The sequence below is a fragment of the Peromyscus eremicus genome, chromosome 6 (assembly GCF_949786415.1).
Source record: "Peromyscus eremicus chromosome 6, PerEre_H2_v1, whole genome shotgun sequence".
In the NCBI taxonomy this organism is placed as follows: Eukaryota; Metazoa; Chordata; class Mammalia; order Rodentia; family Cricetidae; genus Peromyscus; species Peromyscus eremicus.
Window position 1 is genome coordinate 73,009,135 of NC_081421.1, and position 11,599 is coordinate 73,020,733.

The 11,599-nt window shown below is 38.7% G+C and overlaps 1 non-coding gene across 1 annotated transcript; it reads left to right on the forward strand.

The window, feature by feature from the left end:
* The first annotated feature begins 3,710 nt into the window (after positions 1–3,710).
* Positions 3,711–3,901, forward strand: LOC131913982 (U2 spliceosomal RNA). The gene has a single exon (XR_009380045.1). It is a non-coding gene; the product is annotated as a U2 spliceosomal RNA (small nuclear RNA).
* The last annotated feature ends 7,698 nt before the right edge of the window (positions 3,902–11,599 follow it).

Genomic DNA, 11,599 nt, shown 5'->3' on the forward strand with positions numbered 1-11,599 from the left:
CTGAAGGACGTTTAGTAAATGGCTCGAAATAGGCCACGTGGGACGTCTTCATAAGAAAAGTCAAGGGGGACGGTGACAGGCTTGGGGGATGAGTTGATTTCTTTTTTCTCATCTCTTCCTCTGCGCTGTACTTGTACTCTCCCTGCCCCCAAAGGGGCAGCAATTAATTGACAAAACCACAAGAGGCCCCTGGGTAGATACTGACTTCCACCACTGCCCCAACCCCCTCCATCAGTCTGGCTGAGGGCAGCTGTGGTGGAAACAGACCATGCCCTAGAAAGAAAAAAATCCAATCATCCTTGCGGGAGAGAATACATGGAGCTGTAACCCATATAGTCATTGTCACCTAGCTCTTCCAGCTTAGCTGGGGGTGGAGTGGTACCCTCTTTTGTACTTTCTGATTCTCTATCACTTCATCCCTTCCTTATCTCTGAAGATGCAAGCAGTAGAGGGTGGAGGCGCCTGGCTTCTCAGCCACACATACCTGACTCTGAATCCCAGCTCCCACATTGGTTAGCCATATGACCTTGAACCCAGCAGTAATAGGTGATTCTCTGTGTCCACATGTTGTCATTGCAGCTGTGCGGTGGGGACTAGAAGCAAGCAGGGACACTGGTATGGTATCAGAATATGGCAACAGAACTTGGGGAAGGGATTTAGTCACCAAAAGCCTCAGCTTTTCCTTCTGTAAATAGCAATGATGCTGCTTCTTACCTTACAGGATCACTGGGTGGATGAAGGGAGTGACGGTGTGACCTTGTATCTGCCCCAGGGTCGGACTGCAGGTTTAAATCGTGTCTCTATCCTCACCCATTCTTTGATTTTGTGCAAAGTGTTTATTAGCTCGAAGTTTCTGATTTCCAGTCTGTGGATTGGGGATAATGAAAGAATGTGACTTTTAGTAGTTTACCAGGATTAAATTGGGTTTTACATTTTTCTATTTAACTTGTTTATTTATGTAAGTGTGTGTGTGTGTATAGGCACACATGTGCCAAAGCACACATGTGGAGGTCAGAAGACAACTTGCTTGTAGGAATCAGTTCTCTCCTTCTACCGTGTGGGTCCCAGGATAGAACTGAGGTTGCCAGTCTTAGTGGCAAACACTTTTACCTACTGAGCCCTCTGTCCAGTTTTAAACTAGGTTTATCCTTATTTTTTCAAGAGCAATTGCCATTATGAAGTGAGATAAAAATGTTCAGTAAAGTTAAAAATAAAGATAATAAATAAAACACATTTCTAAAGTACGTCATATATAATCAGAATGTTTGATGTTAGCACAGTAGCCTGTAGCAAAAATGATTAGAGGAATTGAAAACAGACACATGTGGGGAAAAATGAGAATTAGACGATGTGGAAAAGAGTAAATTGAGTAATAACTTACCATTTTGAAGTATACAAAGTTTTACTCTGGAGAAGATAAAAATAATCACTTTACTTGTGAAATGAAATACAGGAGGTTTCTGCTTGCCATGGAGACCGTGGAGGTTGGTCAGATGGGAAGCCACAGTATAGAAGTTGAGAATGATATCACATTTCAGTTTTTTTTATATAATTTTAACATGATCATCTATGAAAATGCTACAGTTCTGTCTACAAACTTTCCTCTTTTTTCCCTCTGAGGTGAATCAAGGTGAACAAATATTATGACTGATAGGAAAGTAGGAATCTGAGGGAGTGGACAGGTTGTCTGTGATGTCCAGCAGCTCAACTTGCATATACTGCTGGCAGAAACATAAAAGTGAATGGTGAAGTAGCTATTTGGATTATCATAAAATTAAACCTTCCCTATAACCCACTAGTTGTGCTCTTAGGCATTTACCCTAAAGAAATGCAAACATATTAACATAAAATGCCTTGCAAGAATGTTTATAGAATCTTTATTTATAGTGGATAAAAATGGACAATCACTTTATGTCTGCTAGGTGAATGAATGAATATATCCAATTATGTTAATGTATAGTCATGAAACAGAATATTACTCAACAGTAAAACAAGAATGAACTATTTATGCAGAAACCAATATGGATGAATCTCAAATACATTACCACAAGAAAGAAACCACTATGCTATAGCATAAAGTGAAACAGTGTGCATTCATGCTAAATTCAGGAACAGTTGAAAATCTACAGTGATAAAAATCAGAATTATGATTATCTATTCAGCATAAATGAGGGTAATGAATAGGGGTCGGGAAAGCTGTGTGGATGATTTTTTACATATTTGTTTAAAACTCATCAAAATGTGCAATCAAAATTTGTGCATTTTAGTTCGTGAAAATTTTACCTCAATTAAAAGAACAAATGCTTAAAATCCTTTCGTCCTTTATCATCTGACATTGGATATAATTAAATTCCCATCACGTGGCTTCTGAGGCCCCATGTGACTCTGGCTTTCACTTTTGCTGCCTTCTCCTGGACCTCATCTCCTTACAGTCACCTCTCCTCCTCCCCTGCAAAGGTGTCCTTATCGGTTCTTTGCAGGCAGGATGCTGCTTTGCGACCTTATACTGCTCAGTCTTCTGCTCAGGACTTCCTCTATCTCATGCCACAGGTGGCCCTTTAGTTTCTTGTTGGAAAATGTGTAGTGTTATCTTCTCCAGTGTGAACATTTGTGTGACCATGGTAGGCTATTGCTCAATTTGCTCTTTTCCACACCATCTACTTGCCATTTTTTTCACATGCATCTGTTTTAAATTCTTCTAATTGTTTTTGTAACTCATTAGAAGTACCTTACACAGACTATAGCTAGTTATTCAGTTTAATCAATAGCTTTTATTTTCAAAATAGAGATTTCTAATTGTAAAGTTACTGAGCATCTCTCTGCATTTATGTTTATAGAGGCTAGTGTGAACTGCTTTTCAGGGTCTGTATTTATGCTCTTTCCAAGAATGAATGTTCCCCAGTCACACATGCTCCACATGTGTATATCTGGAATGTTATGTAGTTGAATAAACACAGCTGCACTTATTAAATTGTACACACACACACACACACACACACACACACACACACACACACACGAAGCGTTCAGATAAATCTATCAGGGTGTTTATTTGAATGAGTTATGGTATGGTCACTCAAGTCTATCTTTGCTTAGTTTATTAGACTCTTGTGTTGTTGGGTGATATAACATTTTACCCTAGATCTGTAATGGTCCTTCTATAGCACTATAGAATCACTCTTTTTCCTTTCTCTTCTGGTATCAAACATGAAAATAACCACACCCACCCATACAACTTTTATGTGAATGGGATAAAATAAGAACCAAGGATCACAAAGCAAGACACTGTTTCGCAATCGTGAAAATGCTACCCTATGTAAATCCATTTAATGAGTTGGGTATTGGGTTGTAATTTGATCACCTTTCGTCTATTTCCTAACTGCTGCTGTATAAAAGAGACAATGCTAGATTGATTTACTGCATCAGAATTGTAAGTGAGAAGCATATTAATTGGCATATAGTAATTAACCCATGTTTCAAAAAGTCATGTGATGTGAATGGACTCTACTTAAACATCAGTAACGGTCAGTGAAAGAGATTGGCAGTAGGCCACTCAGAAAGCTTTTGTTTTTACCATCCCAACAGACTTGATCTTGTCATCCACAGTACCCTCCACCGTGTTCAATCCAATGTCAACAATAATTCTTTACTTTTCAACCAGCTCTTCTGATGTCCTTATTTCTACCTCAGTATCCTGAGCCCCCGACTCTATCACTCCTCAGCCTTTTGGCTATGATCAGGTGTAGTATCTCTTCTTACCAAATTTATATTTGGCACATCCTCTACCCAAATGTCACACTCAGGCTTACATATCTCAATCCGTTATTCTGGCAAAGCAAATGAGATAAAGTCAGTTTTCTCTTGGAACCTGGCAAAGACCTGCCAGCCTTCTAGAGCTCAACCCAGAGTTCATACCATTGTCTTCGAGACTACATTTCCTTTACATTCTGCTTTCTTTCTCACCTTAGCTTCCCAATCTGCCTTAGCCAATTCCTCTCCCAATGCACTTGCCTCCTTGCTGATCCCTATGCTTGCTAGTCCTGCTCTAGCGGCTGACTGTACAGTGTGCTGTTTTTATATCCTCTTTTCCCCTCAGAGTCCATGCTTACTTCCTTCATTCAATGTTAAGCTGTCACTTGTGTGGCCACTCTCTTTAAAACAGCCTCCCCCGCCTCTGCCTCATTGCTTTATTTTCATTTCTACCTCTGGCCTTTAAGTATCTTTTCCACTAGAATGTAAGCCCTGTGATCAGTGGAAGTTGGCCAGATTTCTTCACTGTTGTTTCCCAGGATGCTCAAGGGATGCCAAGGAACATTTTAGGCTTTCACCAATATCTGTTGTGTAAATGAATGGACCTAAGTCTACCAAACACTTGCTATCATGGAATATGATTTTAAATGATCCTTTAGTTCCCTAAGCCTTAGCCTTTCACAGTATTGCCAAGTACACAGTGCTCAGTCTTAGGAAGGGAGTACATGAACTCAAATCTTCCTGGAAGAAGAAAAGAAACTCATTTGAGTTTCAATGTTACCATTAGGACAAACTGAGGATCATTGGAGGAAACGGTATGTCAAGGACCTATAACCTAAGTCCATAGGAGAAAGGGACAGGCAACTGATGCTGGGTTTTTAATAAAGAAAAGCTGATGAGGACCTAGCCTGTGACTGTGGCTAGCAGCTTTCTCCCAACCATCTTACAAAAGTACTGTGCTTGGGGGAAAGTATCTGAACTTAGGTGAGTTAGATAGCTGTGACCTGTGAGTGCCAAGCATGCTCTTTGCCTGCCAAAGGGAGCATCAGCTACAGACAGAAACTCTTCAGATGAGGCAGGAGTTGAGGCAATGGAAACTAAAGAAAGCAAAATGTTCAATTCTTTGATAATTGGAAACAAGACTGATTCCTTTGAATAAATAAACACCCAAGTTGCTTGGAAGGTTTGTGTGGGGAAACACTAAGTGTCCATGAAATGGATGTGTTTTTAATCTTTGCTTTTATTCTCAAAAAAAAAAAAAAAACTATAGCCAGAGGTAAATCTTAAATATTAGAATCATTTGTATCTACCCGTGCAATAGAAATCTTTGTATACCTTCATTTTCCTGTTCATCCAGCATTTTGGCTTATGAGTCAATAAACATTTTGGAAGCCAGCATAATACAAGCACAACACTGGATAATTCAAGTAATCTTTCCATTTCATGATTTTTTTTCTCTGAGTCTATCAGAAAGTTATCAGCAGAGAGAAATATCTCATTTTAGGCCTCACAAAACAGCTTGAATGTCATGTGTTTTATGGTTTTTTTTGTATGTATTCAATGTTTATTACAAACAGCAACTTATACTAGCCCTGAAACATTTTATTATGTGGCCAACAAAAGCTGCTTAGAGATGTTTAACGTCTCCATCAATGCGGAATAACAGCCACCACAATAGAAACACTGTATATTGTTGGCAATAAATCTTGAAGCCTTGATTTAATAATTTCAGAGGTGTGAAGAAAAATGGGTTTTCATATAGTTCTTAATGTGGAGACCCACAGTTAATGGCTCATTAAGATGGGGAATGTCAGCCTGCTAGGGCAGACTATCCTGAATGAAAGCCTTCCATAGAAACAGCATAGCTATGTCTGTGTGTTGCAACAGAGGAGGTCATTGAATAGTACGTTGGAAACTCAGACCATCTTGTTGCTAGATTGGGGTCAGCTGGTGGTATCTGATAATTCGTGTGACCCTCTAGACCTCCTGAATGACTCTATTGTCTAAACTGTAAGTCTCTGTTGTCAGACAGATGCAATCTAACTGAGTAAAGCAAAGGTATCCTATGCATTATGGAATGATAAAAAATAAGCATAAGACTACATCAGCACAAAGGGAGAAAGACATCATTATAAAACTACATTTAATCATGAGTTTTGAAAAGGCAGATGTCTGGATTAAAAAACAAAATGCTTTAGCTATGTACAAAAGATAGACTTGAAAGACATCCAGTACATTTTAGAAAAATCTAGCTATTGGCAAAGAACAATAAACTTGGTAGCTTCATCAATTATACCCTTTGAGGTAATTAGACTCACAATTCTGATCCTACTTTTAATCCAACTTCCAAATTCTACCTCTGTTTCTAGTTTAATGCCTCCTTAATATTTATCAGTTCTAATAAGCTTATAAATTTATCAGTTCTATCTCATTTAATTACTCTGTTCAAAGTCCCTCCCCCAATGGAATCATTATTTAGATGATTAGCAGCAATTATCAGCAACTGCAGCAATTAATGGATCGTTTATCTGTGTCCTAAATGCAGAAATCAAGGGGAAATTCATTCAGGTGGCTTTTTTAAAGAAAGCAATTAGAAGATTAGCTAAACTGAATGGGTTGGAGATAGTGCCAGAGTCTAGCATAACCCTCTAACACCCCAAATCTATCCATTCACTTGCTAGTTTTATTATTTGTACACACTTCACTTTATAACAAAGCAGGGTTGAGTTCCAAAGGCTTATATTCTCTGTCCAATGGTCTTTTGTGTAGTAGTTGAAGTGAACCTGAACCGGAAATCAAGGATGGTGGCAGGAGATTTTGATTATCTAGATGCATTGGAAAATTTAAAAAAAATGCTTTTCAAAATAAATTAGCTGTTTAACTGACACCAGTAAAAAACAACCACTGGGAGTGGAGCCTGGAGTGATGGTTCAGTGCTTAACAGCACTTACTACTCTTGCATATTACCCATGTTCAAATTTCAGCACCTACATGGAGGTTCACAACCACTTTTAACTCCAGTTCTAGGGAGTCCAATGCCCTCTTCTGACCTCCACAGGCACCATGCATGCACGTGGTGCATATACATACATAAAAACACTCTCCCATACACATAAAATAGAAATTAATAAATAATTAAAATATTAAAAAATAAAAATCATGCAGCAGGTAGACAGTCATAGTCTGGTGCCTCAAAGTTTTAGTAAAATATCAAAATTAAATTGGATATTCTAGAGCTGCCTAATAAAGAAGTGCCAAATAAAAGAGTTAGATGAAATAATCAATTTCATCCTCTCTCAAGTACTAATGTCTCTATGAATTATGATCTTGTTATATAAACATTGATTCTTACCATAGACTAGGACCTGAGATTCTGTAGTTCTAACAATCATCTCAGAGGTGCCAATACTACTCAATGGCATTTTGGCCCGTGACAAGAATGCACCCAAACACGGTAATGATGTCATAGAAAAGGAGCACAATCCGTAGCTCCTGCAGTCTCGTCTATTCTTGTTTGCAGATGATCTTGGGAAAGTCACCCTATTTGAATCCTGTTCTTCTAGTGTTTTAAATATGAAGAGTTACGGCAATCAAATGATACAAAGATTGTGAGATTTTATGACTTGAAAATGTGCTGCACATCTAATCATTTTTATTTTATTAGAATTATTATGAGTAGTGCTTAAGAAGAGACAATTGGGAAGGAAGAACACTTCATGAATTCATAACTACTTTACTGGAAAAGCAATGCAAATGAATATTCTAAGATGAAAAGCCTTAATGAAGTGATTATTAAGGCCTACAGGCACATGCATGTGTGCCAAAGCAGTTAAATATGTGCCCTGATTTCATATGATTTACAGTGTGGATTTTCTTTCATTGTTCTATATTAATTATTATTTACAAGGTCATTGTAAAAATGAGATGTTCTTTTATAGCAAAACCCCACAGCCAATATTTTATGGGAAACACATGAGAGGTAGGAAATTGATGATTTATAGATCAGGAAGTACCAGTCAATCAACTTCCCCCACGTCCCACGCCATAAAGGGCAGCTTTGTGTCACCTTTGCTTGTCGTCCTGTTTGTATTAACGGAGATACACTTGCAGAGTTAAATGGGACATGTGCACTCTCAGAGGTGCTTCCTAGAGACTGTCGTGGCAAGAGTGCAAGGCCACAGTCACACTGTCGCTGCCCATCTGTCAGAAGCATCGTGCATTCCAAGCTTGTAAGCAGTCCGTGGCGTTTACTGTCAGAGGGGGATTTGAATCTACTCCTACATACTGACGCCCACCAGACAGGGCATGACACAGACGTTTATAGAGTGAATTTTGTATTTGCTGTCTAGATATTGGACTTGGTGGGATGATGAAGGCCTGGACATAGCTTCAAAATAGAGCTGTACTTAAAAATTTGAGCGATAGGATAAATGACAGTAGTGAGAGAGGGGAAGCCACAGGTACCTTAGTATTCCTGCTTGAAATCTTTGTAATCAACAGCTCTAGTCTGCCTCAGATGCAATTGTTTTTGTTGCTGCCATTTTCCTAAGACTTTTTTTGTACCCATTATGCAGTATAGGTTTAAGTCTGATGAATGTGAAGTTAGTTCATTTCATGCACCAGTTTACCTGGATATGTGATTTACCTGTCCTTGTTACATGGAAGAGCACTGAAATAACAATTTCTTTCAATAAATATTTGTTGATTGAGTAAATGATACATGACTGGCCTGCCAATGGAAAGCTAATATAGGCTTTGGAGCTCCTAAATGCCAAGGACATAGAGACTGTGGAAGAGATTAGAACTCAATATTGTCTAAAACTAGCGTCCAAACGTGATGGTGTTACCAGTACGCAGAATAACATGAGATTTGGATATTTTCTGAGAGAAGTTTAAATTTTAGCTCGCTAATATCTCTATGGAGATTGGTATGTTGGTATGTACCATTAAGTCATGAATATGCATTTATGGTAGAACATGTTTGCCACTACCATATCATGTGTCTCTGGGAATATTGCTTTTCTCTTAAATAGAAATATACTATTATAATACATACACACTATATACATGCATACAGATATTCCACATGTGCACATATACTCTCCAAAAGAGCCTGCAAATGTGCAGCTAACTAGTTGGTTATCAATAGACTCTGGGATAGATGAAGACTGAGACACATGTCAATTATTTCCAAGTCTATCCCCTGCCACAGTGAAACTGCTCTGTCCTTGGTCCCTGGGTAGCCCCATTGTTGCTAAGTATACAGGGCACCTCTTAGAATTGATCTAAGGTGACCTAAGCATGGCAGTTAGCCTAGTTAACCACTCTTTTCTTGAAGGTCATTTTTCAGTTCCTCCCTGAGATATGCATTCCTGCTTTTCTTCCTGCCTCCTTCTCATTGGCTTTTCCTTTGCTGTCCTTAGTTCTCATTGTTTCTGCTTTCTTTTCTTCCTTTGATCTCAATCTTCACATCCCCCATCCCGCCAGGCACCCTCATTTCATCCCAAGGTTTCAAGCATCGTTTACTCTGCCTTCATATGCAAATTTATCTCAAGATTTAGTCAATATTGCATTTTAAATTCCTAAAATAAAGCAAATAAACACATGAGGAAAAGTCAATGTCAAAATCTTCCAAATAAAAAATATGTGCATGTATGTTTGTGTGTCTGGAGAACACACATGTTTTTCTAGCCAGCTATGAAAATCCATACAGACTTGTTTGAAGGCCTGCCCATTCCCTCTCATAGCTTGCTCTTTCCTTTACCCTCCCTGAGATTTTCTCTGAATTTTGCCTCTGCTCCACTTTGGAAATAGCTGACAAGCACTTCTTTCTGGCCAGAAGAAGTTGTCATCAAATTTCTTACAAATTTCTCTCCATTCAGAAAGAGTTTGTGTTTTGCCAAAGAATTCACCTTGGGGCCCTTTCAAATAACCAACTCTCCAAGGAAATTTAGTATCTGATTCAGCTAATCAAAATTAGATTTACTCACATTTGGAAAACATATCTGCAGTTTTGCCTCACTGTGTATAGCTCATGTATCCTTGAAATATGTGCAAATCAGAACCTTGCAAGTTGATTGATGGTTCCAATGCATTAATCAATTTGCTAAGGAAAACAAAAAACACTTCTGTAGTCAGCACAAGCATTGAACATATTGGTTGTATGAATTTGGATTTTATGCATTAAATGTACTTATTTTGAAGGCATGTTTATGTGTACATCTATACAAGACAGCAAGAAGGTGAGATCAACCCTAGAGAGGCTGCCAAGTGTGCCATGATGCCTGAACTGTGGGCTCCCACTATCAACACAATTCATGTTCTGTTATTTTGTTTTTGAGGAATAGACTGAAGGTCAGAAAAGCAATATGCATTCCATAATACCTGAAGTTTTGCTCCCCATGATGAAATGTCTCTTGCGTTTGCTGTGTCCTTGCTGCTACTACCCTCAAAGTTCATAACAAACAAGCTCCTGGGAGTATATATTCTGTCTCCCCTTCCCTACCCACTATTCATCATCTTCTAAAATAGCACAGAGGTCAGCTCTCAGAGTCAAGATTGTTTTGTATTAGCTGAATCACTGAGACAGAACCAACCGATAGAATGTGAGTGTGAGTGTGAGTGTGTGTGTGTGTGTGTGTGTGTGTGTGTGTGTGTGTGTGTGTACAGGAGAAGGAGAAGGGAAGGAAAGGAGTGAGTGGAGTGTGAAGAGTGTTACTTCTGTTTCTCTCTCTTGGCTACTTGAGGTGGCTTTGATGCTGATTCTGTCACAGCCTGTAGTTACTATAGCAGCTTCTTCATCCCCATCTGGTTGTTGGAACAGCAGAAATAAGTTTATTATAGAGCTGGGGACTGGACTGTGGACACAGGTTTGTTTTTTGTTTTTTTTTTTTTTAACCTGGATATAATGAGGTAGGTGAGACTCTGAGGAGCACTTAGCTGCATCAGCATTCAGAGAACTCAGAGCCCACCCCCCACCGCTGGTCGTCTCTAGCCTTCTCCTACATCATACACACCCCAGGCTCACATGGGCCAACAGATATGAACAACAGCCCTTGTGTTGATAACTTGGTGGCTACAGAAAGTCAGACACCGGGAAGCAACAAGATATTTCCCTTAGGGAGGCCTTGGCTTGGGGCTTCCCTCCCTTTCCTATGTCAACAAAACCTTCATTTCCTAACCGGCAGACCACAGAATAAGCCAAATTCCTCTTTTTTCATCTTGCCCTCTGGATGGAAAGAGCTCTATTAGACAGAATGTATATAGTCAGGTTGTGTTGATTTTACTCTCATTAATGGCTCCAATTCATAAAAAGCACTGGAAGAAAAATTTAACTATCTGAAAAATAAGCAAATAGACGAAGAGTTCATATTCCAGAATGCAGAACAAACAAAAAACACTGAGGAGTGGCCGATTATGTTTCACCTCAATTGTGAATATAGTAGATCGCAGCTACACACATGCCTATACCCTGCTACATGGGAAATGGTTAATAACTCCACAGCTGATGTAAATGAATATTTACTTATGAAATAATAACTCTGAAATGATACAAAATAGGCTGACCAAAACTTTATGCAGAATGAAATTAAAGACTTTCTTTTCTTTACTTTAGAAAGAACAGCATAAAAGAATGAATTGATAAGCAAGTATATATTTCTTATTGTTTGATTAAATATGTAAATATACACACACACACACAACTGAATCAACAGCATACATACACACAGAGGGCTACTCAATCTCAACATCCTTCAGTTCTACCCATTTTGAAGCACAGGAAATACTTGCCTATTTAATACTCAACATTGTAGCCTAATTTTCCACCTGGCCATACACAAAACCATCA